This window comes from Peromyscus californicus, unplaced genomic scaffold (assembly GCF_007827085.1).
Source record: "Peromyscus californicus insignis strain IS unplaced genomic scaffold, ASM782708v3 Scaffold_22__1_contigs__length_63687245, whole genome shotgun sequence".
NCBI classification, from domain to species: domain Eukaryota; kingdom Metazoa; phylum Chordata; class Mammalia; order Rodentia; family Cricetidae; genus Peromyscus; species Peromyscus californicus.
The window spans coordinates 7674005-7695298 of NW_026294525.1; the positions used below are offsets into that span (position 1 = coordinate 7674005).

The following is a 21294-nucleotide window of genomic DNA, read 5'->3' on the forward strand; positions in this document are numbered from 1 at the left end:
TACCAGGTGATTGGAAGGGTCTGCACTTGGCTGTGCAAGGGGGAGATCTTTTGCTCCACCCCTTGGCATTCTTATAAAAGGCCCTTTAGAAGAGACAGGAGGGGCTGGTGGATATTGATCCAAGCCCTCCTGAAACTATCCTGTGTTTCTGTTTTTTCTCCCCTCTATCTTTCTATCTAAATATTTCTCTCTCCTTCCTCCTGGGGAAAAAGTGGGAGCGGGCCTCCCACAGAGAAATGGATAGGGCTCCCACAAGAGGCAGTACGTTTTCACCTTGGACATTCATGCTGGTCAGGGGTGGGCACTGAAACTGTTCCCTTCAGCCACATCCTTTCCACACAGATGCTACTGCCACCTCCAGGGGCAGCATCCTGAAGGAAAGAGAGGATACTCTCAAGAGGGATGGTTCCATGTGTCCAAAGTAGACAGCGCCCACTGAGAGGTGCTGAAGAGAACCTTGTCTGTCTCCCATCTCCACCTTCTATCCAGGCCCTTCTTCCAGCCTAGAACCCTGGAAGTCATCATCGCTGATGACTGGGGTGTGCATCATGCTTAGTAAAGATTGGTAGAATGTGGTCGAGGAGGGTCCCTCTCTTGGACCACCTTTGGTAACAAGGGATGAATGGTATCACATGGCCAGCAAAACTCTGAGGACAGATGGCCTCTTCTTTACACAACCCTCCCCACATCCTGTCCTTGAGCCCAGGAAGACCTATTGCTGGAAGACTACATTACAGGTCGTTCTACAGGCAGAAAAGTACAGGAAGATGACAGGAGGAAAGATGGAGGATGGAGAGGCATCTGTCTGCACACTCTCCCTGGTGACCAGATCCAGGCTCAGATACAGAGGTGTCTTATAGGTGTGCAGATTCGATGAGATGTCAAAAAGGCAACGACGTATCATTTTAATTTTAAATAGAACCCTTTTGGGATTGTCCAGGGAAGCATGTTACTAAAAATATTCTCTTATCCACGGCCAGTGATCCCAGCAAATTTAGCCTGGCTTTTACCCTCTCCTTCCTCCGTGTAGGACTTCCAGGCTCCCTCTCAGCAGTCCTTCCCTTGGGGCCCCTCCTCTGGGGAGGAAAACCAGCGGCAAATAAAAAGCAAAGACATCTTTGCCCAAGCCCTGGAATTCTTTAAAATCAAACTCAGCATTGCATGAAAAACCGGCATTGCCTGCACACCGGCGTGTGCCTCTCAGGTGCACAGCATCCAGGGAGGGTACCTGATGGAGGTGTCTGGGGTGATGAGGACTTGTAATCAGACTGGCGAAGCATTCCACTGTGGACCATCTGTCAGCACATGTAAATAGCCTCATTTGAGAAAACCAGCTGTTCCAGCAGCACTCACCGGAACACACGTCTACCTGTTCTTTGATTATAGTCGGTTATGGAAAAAAGCGATTCTACTATAGTCCAGAATGATTCCTCCTTAGCTTTTAGATTTCCTGCTCGATGGTTTGTTTATTTTCCATTCAAGTTTTATCATCTTATTTACCAAGCATAAGGAAAAAGACTCCGAAATAGGAGCCAAAACTCTGGTCTCTCTCTCTCTCTCTCTCTCTCTCTCTCTCTCTCTCTCTCTCTCTCTCTCTCTCTCTCTCTCTCTCTCTCTCTGTCTCCAATGACATGTGAATTTGGTAAATTATCGGTGACCACTGACCGTGCGGTTCCCCGTGAGAGGATCAGATTAGATGGTCCCCAAGGTCTCTTCCAGCTCCTGTGCCAGTATGGCTTGCTCTATAAGAGGGGAAGATCAGAATTCTTGGGACTAACACTCAGCTGCTGCCCTGGCTTCAGCTGTTTGGACCTTCCACAGGGCTGAAGCTCCAACACCACAGCCGTACTCAGAGAGAAGATGTGAGGAATCTTGTCTTAGGGCAAGTCCAGCCACCCAGCAGAAGGGCAGCCTCTCTTTCTCTTACATGTTCAATGCCTAAAAGCATTGTTAAAAGGGAGACTGTGCATGAACATTTCCCAAGTAATTTGATATTTTTGAGCTCTCCCTACCCCATTACTACCTAGTCACATGGTAAACAGCCGCCAGTGAAAAATATTTAAATGTATTAGGCTTGGAGGATACGTTTCAGGGAAATCACACAGCTCTCCTCTCCTGGAATGCCCAAACCCAAGAGGCTAGCAGGGCAGCCTGTCATCTCAATGACCCCATCGCTCCCTGAATCTTCAGGCCCTCTCTGGAGATAAACTGAGCAGAGCAGACATTAACAGTGTTTCTGGGTCAGAGGGACAGTTCAGCCGGTAAAGACACCTGCTGCTAAGTCTAGGGACCTGAGTTAGATCAACCTGGGACTCACATAGTGGAAGAGGACACCTGAGTCCTGTTATGTTGTCCTCAGAGAGAGGAGGTAGGAGAGAAAGTATTTCTGATTGGCTAGGCTGTGAACATACCCTGAGCTCAGACCCTCGTGCTGCATCCGTGTGCAGCAGCAGGTGACTTACGTTTGCTGCAAGCCAGGGCAGGAAGGACCGAGTAAAATCTACTCAGTGCATGCTGTTATACATAGATGACCTGTGATGCTCTCCCCTTATGTCAAGGTCCAATCAGCCTGAGAAACCCACATCCTGCCCTTCAGGGAAACCAACAGTATGTAGCATTCTCCTGTTTGAACTCTTTACTAGGAATATCTAGGACTCTTTTATATGGTGCATGCACACCTCCAGGACAAAACCAGACAGTGGTGGTGTTGGTGTGGCCTCTAACACAACCACTTGGTTACACTGTGTGTCCTCCATTCCCACTCCTGTGTAGAACTATGACCTGTTCCCATCAGTAACAGTGTCTCCTGAGTCCCTAAAGGGTGCTGGAGTTTGGAAGACAAAAGGCCTTTTTAAGTTCTCCAGGTGACTAAAGCCTTCTGGGGTACATGCACACATGTGTGTGTTTTCAGCATCTTGCACACGCAGTAATTTTAATCCACATAACAAGAGCCTTTGTAGCCCGAGGCTTCCCCCTTCCTAATGCCAAATGAGCATCTACCCCGCCAGCTGCCTTTTGTCCTAAGTTGGAAAAATTGAGTCCAGTGATTCTGTCACGGGAATGGCTGGCTCGCACAGGCGTGATGGAAGCACCAGAGTTCAGTTAGGAGTTTCCAGAGACAAATGTCGGCTCCAAAGCACATAGAGCTGTTTCCAGACTTGCCATCTCTCAGGCTCTGTCACCGGGTCCTGCTATTTCACCCACGGCAGTGCCGAAGGCAAGCCATGTATTCTCAGCATGGCTGCGTGACTTTTCCAAAATCCTTGTCATATCTGCCCCAACTTCCTGCAGTGTCTCTTTAAAGTCAGTAATGTTAATGTGCTTGATACGTTTCCCATAGATCCCAGCCCTGTCCCATGGTTAGTTTAATGCACCCGACGTTCAACAGACACCCTATGGATGCCATACCATTAAAAAGAATACAGTGTGCATTGAAACAGACTCTTCAGAATGTTGTATTCGTAGGTATGCCCCTCTTGAGTGGAGCGAGATAAAAATAAAACGTGATGGACTACAGCTACAAAGAGAGGTTTGTAATATGTTCAGCTAAGAGACTTGTCTGTAAGAAAAAAAAAAACCTAAATAACTCCTCTGAGTGGGTGGGCAGCGTGTGCACGTATGCACAAGCACAGACACAGGCTTGCACACGTGTTCACCGATGTTCCTGATGTGTTTGCATCCTCTGAAATAAATATTCCATGTCTAGTTTTCAATCCACCAGATAAACAATACTGTTTGGACAGAGAAGCCGAGAGCAGAAACTTAATTGATGAACCTGGGGTTTTAGAGAGAGATAGTTAATGACCTGCAAAGCAGTTCAAGTGGCTTATTAAATATTTAGAAATGGACACATTTCTCAGACAACTGAATTTATTTTGACTTTCTTATCTCAAGGTGACTAAAAAGCAAAAGTGAAGCCTATATTTCTAAGTTTATCCTGAATAAACAGCAAGGGCAGGGGGGAGGTCAACGAAACGAGGCTAAAATTCACCCCAATTCTCTAGTATTTGGCATCAGGTAATAGATATATTTGAGTATTTTTGTTGTTGTTGTTGTTGTTCTATCTGCGTGCCAGGTAAAACCATTGCTGAAGTAGTTCACAGAGCCAGGCTTTTTGAATTTCTGTGTCGATCACTTATTTCTACACTGGAAATCATTTTTGGTCTTGTTGATAAGAATGCTCAGCTAGAGAAAGGATCTCTTTGAGTTCAAGGCCAGCCTGGTCTACAGAGCAAGATCCAGGACAGGCACCAAAACTACACAGAGAAACCCTGTCTCAGAGAGAGAGAGAGAGAGAGAGAGAGAGAGAGAGAGAGAGAGAGAGAGAGAGAGAGAGAGAGAGAGAGAGAGAGAGAGAAAGAGGAGTGAGGTAAGACCCTCAGGGAGGATGTGGTCCAGTGGAGCCCCCACCAGGAGACTTTGAGTTGGGAAGCCCAAGGGAGCCTCAGGAAAGGGACTTTTCCTCAACTTCAGCATCCTACAAAGCGCCTTAGACTAAGGAGGTTGGTGCAGGCAGAGGATGCAGAGGGACATGGAGAATGGCAGCCAACCCCAGAGTCGTCACTAGTGTAAGGTGAGGTGCTGCCTGAGTGAGCCCCGCTGTTTAGTAGAACTACCTGAAAAGCTTGAGAAAGGAAACAAACAAACCAAAACCTAGCCATGCCCGACCAGGTCTCACCCCGCCCCTGGGATTCCAAGCCTGGGCCTCTATGCTGGTTGGCCAAGGCTGCCGTAACTAAGACTCATGCCCAGGTGGCGGCAGCATCCGGAATTTATTTTCTCATAATTCTGGAGCCCAGGCATGCCAGATCAGGTTGAGGGCGGGTGTCACTTCTCCTGAGACCTGTGTCCTTGGCTTGTGATGACAGCCGTCTCTCTGTGTCCCTGAGCATTTCTGTCTGCTGTTGCCTTTGTCACAGTCCCTCTTCTAATAGGACAGTTATAATGGGTTAGGACCCACCCTGCGACCTCTTTTTCTCCCCTAATTACTTCTTTAAATTCCCTGATCTCAAATACAGTCACATTCTGAGGTGCTGTGGGTTGGGGATTCCATATACAACGTGGTGAAGGACATACTCGGAAACACAAGAGCAGCCAGAGTTGAGAACTTGTGATATGGACCCTATACCACACAAAGCCGAAAATATTGTCTATATCCCCGGAGAGAAAGTACATCATTTCTTCTCTAAACTAATGTAAGCATGGCATTTGTTATGGTTAGGAGCCTGGGTGCTAGGATCCTTGTTATCCTCTGCTTGAATTTTACCTTTATTATTGGCTGTGCGACTTGGGCCATTTATTCAACCTCTTTTTACTCTTGGTCAGTCAGATAAGGTTAATAGACATTCTCTTTGCTCCAGACCCATTTATTTCCCGAGTGACTTTCACAAACCCAGAGAGATACACAGTATTAAAAAATGCTTGTTTTTCTGCAGAACAATATTTATGGTAAAAAAAAAAAAATTGGTGAGACCCAAATCAAGTATATAATTTCATTAATAAAATTCTAACAATGTTAATTTCTTACTTTCAACAAACATTGTATAAGATGCCATTGCTCATGGATGCTGGAGAAATGGCATGTGGCAGTCCTACAAATCTTCTACTTTTTAGTAATTCCAGAATTATTCAAACTGAAAATGTTGTCTGGGGCCAGGGGATGTAACTCAGGAGTGTTTGCTTAGCATACAGAAAGCCCTGGAGTCAGTGAGGCTAAGCACCACATAAAACAGCACACAGAGGCGGAGACCTGTGGTCCTAATCCTATTTGGGAGGTGGAGGCAAGGGGATTAAAAAGTCAAGATTGTCCTTGGCTACATTCAAAGTTTTAGGTTAGCCTGGGCTACTCAAGGCCATGTCTCAAGAGAACTAAAACTTCGGGCTAGAGAGATGGTTCAGCAGTTGAAGAGCCCAGGCTGCCCTTCCAGTGGACAAGGGTTCCCAGCACCCACATGCCTGTGCTCACTGGTTTGTAACTCCAGTTCCAGGGGATCCAGTTCCCTCTTCTGACCTCCTCAAGCTCTGCATACACATGAAATACACACAGACAAAACACCCAAATACATAAAATAAAATGGAGAAATAGTCTTCCCAAAAAGAGAAACAAAAAGCCCTAAAATTTAGTTTTTTAAACCAGTTTAAAATATATATGCATTTGCTTCCTGTATTTAGGATAGAAAATTCTAAGAAACAAATGCTCCTAGAATTAATATCTAAATCCACCAGTCTCTGGATTTCAGCCTTCAGGATGGTTTTAAGCACTGGGTGAGAATGTAGAGAAACTCATAGGCTCGTGTGTAGCCTGTGGCTGGCACTCAGCACCCATTAGCCAACAAAGCAGAACAACCCTTCTGCTGTTTTTACGGGAATCAACATGGGGAATTGTCCACCAGGGGTGTCCTAATGATGGGGTTCGCCTGTAGTTTGGTCCCTAGCAATGGCGCTGTAGTTCATCCATTCTCAACCTGTGGGTCTTGACCCCTTGAGGGTCACATATCAGGTATTTTACTTTATGATTTTTTTTTTTTTTTTTGGTTTTTCGAGACAGGGTTTCTCTGTGTAGTTTTGCACCTTTCCTGGAACTCGCTTTGTAGACCAGGCTGGCCTCGAACTCACAGAGATCCTCCTGCCTCTGCCTCCCAAGTGGCATGTTCTTGTCTTTCCACATTGCAGAAGTCAAGACAGGAAGATCCTTTGTGCTCCCTAGCCAGTCAGCCTGTGCAGTAAACTCCATGGCATTATATGACCCTGTCTCAACCTCCACATGCACACACATGCATGAAAACACACACACGCACCCATACACAGACACACACCTACACACACACACACACACACCCATACACACACACATACCCATACACTCAGAGATACACACACACACACACACACACACACACACACACACACACACACACATACACACACACACTCACATACCCATACCCATGTGCACATACACTCACAGAGACTCGCAGAAAAAAAAAAAAAAAGAATAAAGCAAACAGGAATGAAGGGTCAGGGAGGGGAGAATCCTGGTTTCCAAAGATGTATATTCTACTCCCAGAAAAAAACAAAAAACAAAAGCGAAGGTGATAGCATTTACAGAGAGCCAGCAGTCAGCGTGGCTAAGAAAGCCACGCATTGTGTATGCTGAAGGTATCTGTTAGAGCAGGCACTTGTCGGGCAGGGACTTGCAGAGTGCCTGGGACCTGCTGATGTTCACAGAGTCCTGTCTGGCTAGAGAACCGGTTACGGCTCTCTAACAAATCCCGTGAGAGCTACCCACGCAATTAAGGGTGGCTCTTTGCACAGCTTTTGTAACCTTAGGCCTCATCTATGCTAATGCACAAAAACATGTGATGTTATGACCATCATTAAAACTGAAATGAAAACTTACAAAAAATAAATCAGACCTTCGCACTGTGTTGAGCCGGGAGGCACCAATTCCACAGGATGTCTTTTAATTGGCAGCAGAAGCCAGCCCTGACATTGGAATGCAGGCTCAGTTTGGTTTATTTTAATGCCCTTTGAATGGTGAAGCTATCAATTTGAACAGACCATTTTAATGTACTGCTTGCGGGGGAGTAGGATTCTAATAAGAGATAGTTAACGACACGCTCTTTGTAATATTAGTTTTTCCTTCTCAGATACTTTCTACACTCCTAAATGGGGTAAATTGGGTAGGATGCATGTCTGGATCCCTCTGATGGCGGTTATGGTTCACAGACAATGGGCTTTACTCCTCATTTGGCTCTCTCTCATTTCCAGTGGATGAATGCCAGGAGGAATGAGTCTGTGTGAGTGTGTGTACACACACGCATGCTCACCCCCAGACACTGGAAAACACCAACCAAGCAGAGAAGCAAGAGAGGGAAGCCAGTCCTCTCTGCTGCACGTCACGAAACATTTCTAAAAGCATGGCAGGCTGGGCGGCAGCTCAAGGGTAGAACTCCTGCCTGATGTACCCTAGCACTACAGAAAACCCAAAACAAAAGTAACAATTTTTAACAGGAAAGGAAGAAAGTATTCCATGTCCCCATTGAAGGAAGGCTCTCCAGCAAGCTTAGTGACTTACCACCAACCTTATGCTAGCATGGATTTAAAAAAAAAAAAATGATTCAATGAGAAATTATGATTCTAAATTTTACTTTCTAATGCATTCATTCTTTTTGGATACCTGCACTATTGGGGCCATGGATTTATTGCACCTGTCGCTGGGTCTTTCTAGGAAACACACTGCAATGCCGCTGACTTGTCTTTTCTGACTAGTCTGACAGTGAGCTACTTAGAGTCCCGTGGGATGCAGCGAGTGCCCCAGCGCTTTGCAGATGGTAGATGCTCATAGAGGAAATGCCAGGAAACAATCCCTGGAACACATTCCACTCGTGGCAGCCAACAGTGTGGCAGGCGTCGAGTAAGCATCAGCCCTGCTCAGTCCTGGTGGGCATTTGTGTTTGCTCCTCCAGTCTCATCCATTCTCTCACCACTGCTAGGTAACATCACACCCCACCTCACCTGCCTTGGCCCCTCCTCCTTGTGGCCTTAGGTGGGATGCTGCAACTCCACAACTGTCTGTCTTCCAGACCCCATTCAGCTGGGCAAGGCTACCTGATGGCATCCCGGGGGATGCAGATGGTCCCTGCAGGACTGTTTTGTCCATGTCTCGTTTCATCAGGGACCAGCATTTGGAAAGGAAGCAATCTTTGTGTTCAGACATGCGAAATCGCTGCGCCTCTTGGCTTGCTCTAAAGCAAGTGACTGCAGCTATGTTGGAGGAGAGACTGGTTAACAGGAAACCACATCCCTTTCCCAGGCATCCCTCCTTCCGTCGTGGATTGCCTAGCACAGGGCTCCCCTCAGTGGGCACAAATGTCTTCACCAACGATGCTGACAAGAGAAAATGTTGGATTCCAGGGCACAGCCAAGGAGCCCTTGGTCTGTAATGACGGAAAGGTAGGAGCCAGGTCTCCATCTGTGTGCATTTTGCCCTAGTAAATGGCAATGTTCCGTTTTGTCTTTTTAAAGTTTCCTTTTCAAACTGTCCAGGGCTTTTTATTTTGCTTTGTTTTGTTTGTTTGAGACATGGACTCACTTTCTCACCCAGACTGGCTTAAAACTGGTCTCAGAATCGCAACATTCCTCCTACTCCTGTCTCCATGTGCTGGGATCAGAGGGCCAGGCCACCAGGCCTGACTTAAACTGCTTCCAAGGGCATTTGAAAACACAATAGTTATTGGAGGCCCAGGAAGATTTAAGACACTCTGCTTCTGGAAGCTCACTACAGTTCAATAAATTTCTTGGGCTTCATTTATTTGAGTTCTGAAATTGATTATCCAGTGACGACAATATTAATCACAATGTTCAGATTAATTTCCACCACTGAGAGTGTATCACGTGTGTCGCAAACACCAGCTACTTTAAACCATCCCATCTGATTCTCAGCAACCGAACAAGGAGACTAGACCTCCAAATGCCACCTGGACTCAGCCCTGTTCTCAAAGGGGAAGTGACTGGTGGGTGTCCAGAGGGCAGCAGATGGGCAGGGTGTTGTCAGGCATGTATTCTCAATGTGCCTCCCTAGTGCTCTGCTTTCCCCCATTACACTCCAGGCTTCCTAGAGGAAAGTGGGAATCATTCAAGTACACAGGGAAATGCAGACCTTCTCAGGCCCTAGTCAATCAGACCGGCAGCAGTCAAGGCTTTTGTTGTGATGCTGGAGTGACCAGGAACAATGTAACACCAGCAGCTCTTTGACACAATTCTATTGTGAGTGACCAGAACCCCTTGAAGTCCTTCAGCTGAAAAAAAAAAAACAAAAAACTAAAAACCTTTCACAAAGGAGTGAGCTAGGGCAGCAGTGTCTTTAAAATGGTTTGTCAACAAAGCTTTTGTCTTCGTTAGCAAAGTTCCAATGTGGAGCACTAGGTAACCACCAGGTGCCCCCAGGGCTTAGGTCCGCTCAGCTGTAGTTAACCAGGCTTCCTCAGACCAGTTTGTTTGCAGCATCTTCCTGGAAATTTCAGAGCACTGAGGAGGGAGGAGGGAAGAAGGGGGAGAGCTGGAGACATGAGAAGTAAGTCCTGACAACTGGCAGGGCCAGGCCACTATGGGTGTTCTGTGATGGAGGATTTCAGCTTTTTCTGTGGGTCAGGAAGTGGCGGCTCTCAGCAGGAAGGTTGGATACACCTGCGTTTTAGAAATGGATTGATGAGACAGACATGTAACAGTGTAGGAGGGGCCGGATGGGAGGAAGGGTGGGGAGGCTGCTTGGATATGTAGGGAGAGGTTTGCTAGGTAGCTTTTCACATTGCTTCTGGACTGTCTCCAGGAAGTAAGGTCCCATCTGCCTTAGCTGTCGGCGACTTTGATCTCCACTTGGAGAACATGGCCACCTTCTGAAATGAGTAGTGTCCCTCACACACTTGCTGCCTCATGGTGATTCCCAGTTATACCCTGTCAACTCGGGTGGTGCCTAAACCTCCTGTAGGTCCAGGTCGCCATCATTCCCTTCCCTTGTCTTAACACCCATTCTGATCAGCTCATACCTTTGATCAGAAGTTTCCAAGACTCTTTACTGCCTCCTGAGCAAGGTGTAAATTTCTTCAGCTTCTGTAGCCTTTCTCCACCAATCGGTTCAGCCCAGGCCTGCCCGAGGAGATACTAGGCTTCACACATGTCCTCTTCCTGTGGCCATGGTCCCTCTCCTCTTGCCTTGTCCTTCACTTCTTTTACTCCCCATGACATTTAAGCTCTAGCTTTTGCGTCACTTCTTGAAGTCCCCTCAATGCTAAATTACCCATCCTTTAAATTCTTATGAAACAGGGTGGAAAGTCAATGGTTCTTCCTAATGTTCCTTGCTCTTTAGTTATTTGTATCCATCTTATGATTTCTAGTGGTATCTCCACCTCACCGGCAGTGTAGTACCTTAGGCAACCCCACAGAACCAACATGGCCCTACAGGATGAGAACTGGTTGAATGAATAATTAATTACTGATGTTAATAATTAATAGTTAATTAATGAACCACAGTGAGACCTGGTCATCACACAGGACCGGAACTGTCTGCTAAGTGCCATCTCTCCCATTCTCTTAGACGCCTGCCTTGTAGCCTTTAGCTAGCGAAACTTCATCCTTTGACAAGCAAAGAGTCAAGAGCAAATGCTTACTCACCACTCCAAACTGGACGATTGTTGCTCTCCGAAATGCAAATGCTCTGGCCCTCACCTCTGTCATAGGGTGTTAGGAGGTGGGACTTAGATGATGAGGTCAGAGCTCTTGTATATGGGATTCACACTTTTGTAAAGAAACCTCAGAGTCCCCTACTCCTTCTAGGAAGAGGATTGCCCTAACCAGCTACTGAGCATGTCGACACCAAGACTCCTCAGCCTCCAGACTGAGGAGTCAACTGCTTTTGGTTGAGATACTCAGTTTATAGTATTCTGTCCCAGCATCCTGAACAAGCTAAAATATGTGTATTTCATCAGACTGGGTGAGAGGAATGGCCAAATTATTAATGCTATTTATTAGACAGATCCTGTATGAATGATAATGATTTTAATTGAGCTTTTATAGAACAAGAAAATAAAGGAAAGCAACAATTTGATGTTTAGAATATCGAGTACTTCTATTGTTCAGCAGTGCCCAGCTGGCATGATATACAGCACAATCTTTTTCTCTTTTTATACAGCCTATCTTGGCTAGTGTTGATTTTGTAGCTGCTTGTTAACAAAGCCCATACCCACAAGCCTAGTCAAGGAAGGATACGTTCCCTGAGGCATTTGGGTAATTTACACCCAAGAGATAACTGAAGTGTGTGTGTGTGTGTGTGGTGTGGTGTGTAGTGCGGTGTGTGCCTTTGTGTGGGTTCTGTGTATGTATGGGTGTGTGCATGTGGAGGTCAGAGGTGAACCTCAGCTGTCGTTCCTCAGGACACCGTCTATCCTGACGTTTGAAGCAGGGTCTCTCACTTTTATCTGGACTCTGTCGATTTGGCCCTGTTGGCTGCTCAGCGATCCCAAGGGAACCATCGACTCGGCTTCCCCTGGGTGACTTCTTCCTACATGGAGATCAAAGGTCCTGGGCCTAAGAAGATGGAACATCCCTCTGACGTGCCCTAGCAAGAGCGCATCTTCTGCTGCACATGCCCCTGCTTCCCTCCAACTCTCCGCCACCAACAGAAAAGCTCTCCTGAAACCTTGGGACTTGCTGATGACAGACTTTGATAAACTAGCTGTACTCATCTTGCTTGAGGAGGAAAGTGCTCTTGTTACTTGTTTTAAATGATTTGAGTTTCTCTCAGTAGCATGAAAAGCCCAGGCTTTATTTTACACATCCCATGGCATGGAGAGGCATGTACTGTGCCCAAGGTGGTTCTCATCCTGGTCAGTGAGGTTGACTTCTTTTAGAAAATAATACCAATTCTTTCATGGCCCTTTGGTTTAAATAAAACTTTGCTGAATTGTTTCTCCAGAAATATATAAACTTTCTCAATGACGTAACAACAAGATGCAGCTACTGTTTCAGAACTCCACAAGGTGTCTGAGAAGGTCCATGGGATTCCTTCTGTTCTCCACTTTCTACTGAATCTCTGGCTTCTCCATGAGACTATGTGTTAGGAGAATGTAACATGTGATTAGGGTAGGGTCTGCACCAGCCCAGCTTGAGAAGTTGGTGGACGTGGCAAGACTGTGTCCTCTTCGGCTTGCCGGTGTCCTTTATGTGGTCTTTGATTTTGGTGACCACACACGCCCTAAGCCTTCAGAGTAAGACAGGTTCTGGAAGACACATGAGTGTGTGGATACTGTCCCTCTGTTTGTCTGAACTGCTGAGTGAAGTCTTCATGGCCATTGAAATCTCACTGAAAGGCATCAAAGCAGCATTAGTCAAGGACCCTGTCAGTTCATGCTGTGGTTCTTCTGGAACCATCCATTCCTCTTTGATAAGCCGATACCAGAGGAAATTAGAATTCCTTCAACAGCACAGGCATTAACCCAGTGACCCTTCGTGGTGCCAGTTTCCATGTTTATTCACTCAACAGCAGGCATCTGAACCCTGCTCTGTCCTGCACTGGGTACAGGCAGGCGGGTGACACAGGTCAGCCACCTGGGAATATACCAGAACTTTCCTCCTGGTAACTCCATTAAGCCTTTCTAGGGTCCAGTTTCCTCATCAAGAATAAGAAAATTAGATTAGATGCTGTCAAATTTAAATCAACACTATTAATCTGTATTTAATTTTACTGTAGATTGTGATTTAAAGAAACAGCTCCTTACACTGGATTTTGGAAAAGATAAGGCTAGACATTTGGTCTAGCTAATATTGTGCTTTCCCAGTCTCTCTGTAAGGTGATGAGTGAGGTGGCTTGACAGTTGTAAAGAAGCCAGGCCAGTGAGGAAGTCCCTGAGCCGAACCAGAACATTCTGGAATTTCAAAAATACCCCTGAGTACTGACTGAGCCTTGAGCTGGTATTTTGTGTCATGATCACACTGTCGTCTAAGGAGTGCTAGATGTTAACTTTCTCTGCCTGGAAGGCACATTGTCTCTCAGAGCTCACCCCTCAGGGACCAGTTACATGCAGAAGAAATACTTGAAAAGGCATGTGCTTGAGAGGGGCAGGAAACTTCAACTGAGTAAGAGCTCCAGCTAGGAAGTGCGACATGGAATCAAGTTCCCCAAGAGAGGCAGATGCAGAGCAATTTATGCTCTTACATGTAACTCTTATATATTTCTGTTTTCTTGTTTCCCGAATATCATGTGTGTGCATGTTCAAGAGTGTGCAGGCACACATATACATGTGGATGTTCACTTGTGTATATGTATGAATATGTAACGGCCAGAGGACAAGCTCAGGTGTGGTTCCTAAGTCGTCAGCCACCTGGTTGTAGTTATTTGGTTATTTTTAAGACAGGGTCTTCACTGGTCAAGGGCTTGCCAAGTAAGCTAGGCTGTCTGGCCAGCCTGCCTCAGGGATCTTCCACTCACAGCCCCATCACAGGAGATCACAGCCAGGCACCACTACACCAGGTTTTTTTTAACGGAGGTCCTGATGGTAGAGCTCCAGTCTTTGTGCTGGCCAAGCAAGCACTTTGCTGACTGAACCATTGCCCCAGCCCCAGTTGCCAGATAACCATGTTCTGTAGGAATCCTAACCCATTACATCTTTACAGCTTTCTTCTGTGGAAGTTTCCAGATGAAAAGCAGTTATCTAAAAGGTTCTGAGGAACAGAGTCATTCCTTCAGAAAGTGCTTTTTAACAAATTATCAAACCAAAGCATTGGGGGGTGGGGGGTGGATGAGAACAGTGCTAGCAAGCAAAATGGGTGCATCCATCTGCACTCTTAGAATTTCCTGTGGGGTGAAAATAGATTTCCCAAGGCATCGGAGTCAAAGCCATGCAAATCCAATGAGAGGCAGAAACGAATGCTTTTCTCCCAAGGTTAGTGTCGCGTGATTGCTCATAAAAGTGGTAGATTTATTACAATTTCTCTGTGAATTTTTTGTCATTGTTACCTTCTTCTGGTGCATGAAACACTGCCAGAGGCAGGAACCCAGGCTTAATGGACCAAGCGTCAGATCTGAGAGAGCATCTCCTCAGTTTCTGTTCACTTGGCAATGTGAAAGTCTTTGAATGTTAACGCATTATGCTACAGTATTTTGAAAACAAACAGCTTGGCTTAAGTACAGCAGGGATTGCTGCTTTAGTTACTCAAAAGATCATCTCAACCCTCTTCTGTTTTCAAGGAAGTTTTAAGACTCATTTTATAAATCATATTTAGCTTTTTTTTTATTAGAATCGGATATAGCTATTGGTGCCACTAATGGATCTGATGTGTTTCCGCTGGTGTCCCTGAACTAAATTGCTGTAACTAATGTGGCAGTGTCTCTTTTATAACTGTGAGCTGCTGAAAGCAAAAGAGAAATTTGTCTAAAGTCAAAATATTAACAGTTTTATTTATTGCAAGATGTCAAGAGGGAAGAGTGTAATTTCTGCAGGATTCAAGACCATAATGAGACTTTTCATGAGGAGGCTTTTCACAGCAAGACTCCCTTTCTGCAAACTCAAAGAAATGTGAAAAAGCAAAGCATTGTGTTGATTGGCAAACACTAGGTGACCCTTTAGCAGAAGTCAAGACAACCATGAATTCAGTCATTTCAACATAAACTACCGCTCTTGTCTTCCCTTCAGCCCAGAGCATGCGTGCCCTGGGTACCAAACTGCACGAACCAGGAGCGGTTCTTCTTGGAGACACTTCCTGTCATCCCCCCCCCATTTTTCTTTCTTATCCATTTTTCTTTGAGTCTATCTGGAAAAATAGTGTTGTTTTGAGTCATTAGGAGAATATCAAGTGAGCCAAACTGACAGAATACACACTCGCTCAAAAATACGATGGTTCTCAGCAGTGGACTGGCCCAACATTTCACACAAGGGTTTTGTTGAAATTTCAGAAAGAAATAGAAATGCTTGATTCAGATGTGTTTTTCAAAATAGTCTTTTTTTTAATTTTTCTTAACCAAGTGTGGTGGGGTACACCTATTATAATCCTAGGATTCATGAGGCTGAGGCAGGAGGATTGTGAGTTTGAGGCCAGGTCAGGCCAGCATACCTTTTTTAAAGCTGTCTCGTGTCCCATGGCTATTTGATATTTGTTGATAGGAATAGTACTAAGGATATAGTAGATTCGTTCTAAACGGCTCAAAACTGAAGGGCTCTATATGTTCACATTCTTGTGTTCAATGGGAATACCCCAGGGGCATCTTCACCCCTTTGCCTCTATCGCCCAGACACGCATTTTGCATGCTTAGGTCTAGCTCCCTATCTCCTTCATGAGAAAATGTAGGTAAAGGGAAGCAAGGAGTGGTAGCAAGAAGCCAGCTGTTCAGCGGAAGAGGCCAAGGAGGGAGAGTGGAGGTCCCAGCCTCTGAAGACACCGCAGAGCTCTGTGACAGAGGGCTCACAGGTGCCCTGAACAGACGCCCCATCGGCTCCCAAGTGTTACCCAGGGCTTTGCACTTCCTAGCATTTTTCTGTCTTACACACCACATTTTTGTACTGTGCTTTTTAGAAACAAGACAGGCTTGTGATATCTATTGTAAATAACCATGGCAGATGGAATAATCAGTTTAAAAAAAAAACCCAAGAAGTTGAAAATAACAGAGGCATTGCCAGTTTGGATGTGCTTGACAAAGGAGGTGAGACACGCAGATGAGTCACGGAGGCTGATGGCGTCTCCACTGCCAGGTCTAACTTAGGTATGCATTATGTTCTGTGTTTGCTAGAACAAAGGAGTACGCCGCACCATTAGAACCGCGCTTTAAACGGAATAGGTACCCTTGGAAATGTGTTTCAAAAGCAACAGGAAAACAATCAAGTTTTTCTATTTCCTTTGCTTACTGCCATCCTCTAACCCCCCCGCCCCCCCCCCCCACACACCTGTTTTCAGGCCCCAAGATGAGTGTGGAATGGACAGAGGAAAGTCAGAGGCAGTGACTTGTTCAAAATGGCAGCCTTTAAGTCGAGGGTCGAGCCCTGCAGGAAATGCCTGTACAAAAGAGAAGCCCTCCCTCCATATCCTCACCACTTGCCTGCACAGTGGCAAGCCATGTGTGCATTTCATGCACATGACACCATAAGCACATGCTTTCCTATAGGACAGTTCAGCTCAGTGACCCACTGGAGTTCACAGAAGGCATTTTCAGAATGTCTCCTAATTGTTCATTTTCCTGAGGGTAGAGATGAGGAGCAGTGGGTGGACAAGATGGGAATTAAGGATCTAAAGGCAGCAGGGCCATAGAAGTAACCACACCAGTCCTGTGGCTTTAAACATCCTCACAGCCACACATAAAGATGGGGTTAATGTTAACACTGTATTCTATATAATGCAGCATAGTCAAAATACCATGACAACATATAATTGATGTAAAAATGATTGAGACACTTACACACTGTTTTCACACTAAATCTTCAAAATGCAGCATGTGGCTTACACTCAATCCATCCATCAGCCTAGTCCCACTGAAAGAGTCACTTGGGTCTTGAGCTACCACAAAAAGATCACCCCTAGATTTGTACAGCCAAGAACCCAATGTCAGTCAAGGACTCTTCTGCTATCTCCCCAAGTGACTTTGAGCTTACGCTCCACTTTTTCATTTGGGAAACAGTAATACTAATACTTCCCTAGGCCCTTGTGAGGTTTACACGAAGCTGTCCATGTGAAGCACTTAACCAGTTAGTAGATGGCGAGAACTCCACAGCCGCTAGCTGTTGCCGTCCAAATGCTGATAATGGAAATGTTACAATACGTGAAGTTTCCAGTCTACCACACATCTGCAGATCCACTGAAAGAATGTAGGTTTACATGCTTAGCAGAAATGCTCAGGCTAGAAGTCATAGTCCTAAAACATGGTCATCAAGTGTCCCCATTAAAAAACGGACTTCTCAGATCTGGGCATTCGGAGCCACCCTTACAGGATTCCTGGCCCTCTGTAGGAAGCAGAGAACATCTGCCAGCCTCTGCTGCACACTGCTGCCTCCACGGCTAACCTTGTAACTACCATCACCAGACAGACTCAAGACTGCAGATCAATAAGTCCACAGCCCAGGCTGCTGCCAAGGCTTCTTCAGCTGTGGGTAGAAAAGAGATCCTTGCAGGCAGCTGGAATCTTCCTCCAACAAAGAAAGCCTCCTTAGTCTCCTTAATTACACTTAGTGAAAGCAAGGCATGGTTAATCTTCTAGATGGCTCCTCGGATTAAAATTAGATTCTTGAATTTGCATAATAAAAGTAATGTTGTGAAAGGAAAAGGCTTGAGTGTGGAGAGGTGATTTCGATTTCGTCTGCTGGAGCCAGTGGGGCAGCCTTGACTGGACAGCTCAGCACACTGAAGCATTCTGCATTTTTATGGGGCAGGGCAGTAGAATTTAAATTTTATGCACAATTAGCTTCATGTTGATGTACAGTTTGTAGGTCTGTTTGGGCATAAAACCGAGAATGAGCCTTTCGCGTAATTTCTTTAGTATCTTTGTGAGCGTGGGGACACCAAAGAAGAAAGAAAAACCTACCTCCCCGAGCCCAAAATGAGCGAGCAACAGAAAATAAATTGGACTCACCACCCCCACAAAGCCAATCAGTTGCATCAAAAGATCTCTGTGAGTTTCCAAGCCAAACACAAAGTTCCTCCCCTGTGCCCTTCTCACTGAAGTTGTGTTTGTCCTAGAGGGACAAGGTCAGGGGAAGGGATGGACTGTCCAATAACATAGCTACTGCTTTCAAAGCAGCGCTTGAAAATAGGAGCCCTGCCTAGGCAGTTAACAAGAACATAAAGGAAACAGTGTCTGTCCCAGTGAACCCGAGCTGGGAGGTATCTCCTGAAACCACAGTAATGGGAGTTTAGCAAATCCGCGGTGAAGGCAGGTGAGTTCTCATATCCTCCAGTAACCCCATGCCTCACCACGAAAGGAGAGGGGAGTCTCTGCCCATCAGGCACACCGATCTAACTCTAGCCCCATGTACCAGTTAGCCTAGGAGAGTCTTAAGAACTTTACCTTCTCATAATCTTTTCCTCGCTTATGAGCAGAATGAAGTGTTTATTTGTGGACACAGGTTTGAGGGTCACACCTTTTATGTATGTGTGTGCAGGTGTACATGCATGTGAGTGTACACATGTAGCTGTTGGAGGTTGAATCTGTGTGTGTTCCTCACTCCCCACTTTTTCTCATTGAACCCAAAGCTTGCAGATTCAGCCAAACTGACTGGCTAGGGAATCCCACAAACCTGGCTCCACAGCGAGGCATTCCAAGAGTGCACCACCACGTCGGCCTTCACGTGAGTGTCAGGGATCGAACTTGGGTCCTCATGTCCACAGGACAAGCACTTTACCTATCTCCCCAGGCCCAGAATCACACCTTTTATTGCGACCATTACCTTTCTTCACAATGGCTTCCTGGGACTTTAACCCAAAAATACCATCACTGAAGATGTGTTTGGACCTCACAGCCATCATAAGAACAATTAATTTGTCCAAGCGCCTCTCTGATGCTGACTGTGAACATCAGCTAGGAAAACAGCTCAGAAGAAAGAAGCGCTAAATACCATTGGCCGCGGGGAAGCTGCCGTTCCGCCGCTCTTTGAAATTCCGGGGACAGTACCGTCTATTAGTTCCTGTGAGCTGAGGCAGAATGTCTGCTTAAAGTGTTATGTTCTAAAGTCTTAATGGCCGGCCATATGGAAAAGTTGTGGGGACACGTGTAGATTGTTAATATGGCACAAAAGAGTTTTACTCTCATTGGAATTTTCCTGATTTGCCAGTGAACAGCAAAAACACACTTAATATAAAAAGACAATGGAAAAGGGATGTGCCTGTCACCCAGGACACTCTTTATGGGGCTCATTTCTACTCTCACCGTTCTCAGATTGATTCAGTTTCTAAGAGACAGAGTCAGCTAGTCTGTGCACCGAATCCAAGTCATAGACTCTGTTGTGTCACGTGACACCTCCACCCCGCTGAAAGAGTGAGGCAGGGAGCTGCAGGGAGGGTCACAGGTTGAGGCCTCTGCTGACACCCCTTTGATCCTGTCTCTCATTCACCTGTGTTGACTGTTACCAGGGTTCAAGTGGACACGGCAGTTTCATGGCATTCTGGGTATCCTGCCACGTCATCTTGTGGGTCATCATCACCCCACTATTTCACCTAGATAAAATGGAGTTGTACAAGAACTGCTGTGAAATAATCAACATATTTACCCCCAGATGTTTCATTCATGAGTTCATCTGTTCGCTTAGATGGTGGTTCTGTAGGTGAATCCCAGGGCCTCACACACAGCAGACTAGAGTTAGAGCTAAGGAAAGACATGAGGAAGTAATCTCCCATACTCCTCTCTGTCCAGATCGGTTTTATCCCCCTCTACCTCCCTCCATCTACCCCAGAATTCTCCTGAGTACCTTTCTCCTCATTTTACTTCAGTGTTAATATTTTATCAAAGAACTGCTTGCTCGTTGTATAGTTTGAAGTGTTAAATGGCCCCAAACTGCTCTCTTTCCTTATTCCAGTAAAATCACTTTTTGATCTTTCGCAGATTCTCTATTTACCAAGGAAGTGATTAGACACCAACCTCACTCTCTTTACCACCCAGACCAAATCAAAAGAGTGATCAATTGACCGTAAGAGGCTGTTAAACACTCCACACACTTCCATCCTTGTTAAACTTTTCAAAAGTGCTCTGGGAGGCTGACATGGGAGATGGTTCATATTCATCCCATCTGTTGCATTGTGTGTTAGAAAGTTAAAAGCAAAAGAGCTCAGCTCTTAACAACCCTCACAGTCAGACAGCTCCCCTAGCCTGTCCCTCACAGTCAGACACCTCCCCTAGCCTGTCCCTCACAGTCAGACACCTCCCCTAGCCCACTCTAGGCCTCAGTCTCTAGGCCGTGACCCCTGCTTCCAAAGAACATTTGTCTGCTGTCAAGAGCCAGGAAAACTTGCAAAATGGGAGTCCCCACTCTCTCTGACTGAACTAATGACAGTCATTCTTTAAATTTAGATGGACAGTGTACAGACACTGGCATCTGCGACAGAAATGACACTTGGATGACAGGCACGGCATGACTCATCATAATTTTAGCAGTGAAGAAGTCAGGGTGAGTCTTGGGATAAAAAGCCCACTAACTCAATGATGTAATTGTCGAGTGTTTTCTGTTGTTAATTTAATGGCTGTCCACTGCTCCATCACCGGACAGATGAAGGTCGAAGGCTTTTGTCTTGTGTCCACACGCACCTGTCATCCTAATACATGAACACATTGTTCAGAGCAGCGTACCATTCCCTTTCTTATACAGCTGTTCTGTTCCCAGTGGATTTAATGATGAAATGGGTTTTGGTGTTGCTGCTTATTTGTTTGTCTTGCTGGGTTTTCAATGAACCTCAATCACAATCTTTAAAAATAGTTGGGGAAAAAAATGGACAATCAGACTTAAGGCTCCATGCATTTTCCTATTGTAGACGGCGCTCTGGTGTCCTCTTGCTTTCTGTGTCTATGGGTCCTCTGATGGGTCATTTTGACCTCTCTCTCTCTCTCTCTCTCTCTCTCTCTCTCTCTCTCTCTCGTGTGTGTGTGTGTGTGTGTGTGTGTGTGTGTGTGTGTGTGTGTTATACATATGTGCACGTGTGTTTGTGGCTGCTGTGCATGTGAATATGTGAGTGCATGGAAGAGGGGACCAAAGGTTGGTGACGTGGGGAATCTTCCTGAATTGTTTTCTGCCTTACATGAGTTTTGTTTTTTTGAAATTGTTCTTTTCT

General features: G+C 45.7%; 1 protein-coding gene across 4 annotated transcripts in view; it reads left to right on the forward strand.

The window, feature by feature from the left end:
• The window catches only part of Prkn (parkin RBR E3 ubiquitin protein ligase), a 1215691-nt gene that overhangs the window by 938127 nt on the left and 256270 nt on the right, over positions 1-21294 (forward strand). The window contains exon 8 of one of the 4 annotated variants that reach the window (XR_008221125.1): positions 20540-20636. The exons of the other annotated variants lie outside the window; for them this stretch is intronic. The gene's annotated coding sequence lies outside the window, so the exon portion shown is untranslated. The remainder of the gene's footprint in view (positions 1-20539; positions 20637-21294) is intronic. 4 annotated transcript variants of the gene reach the window in all.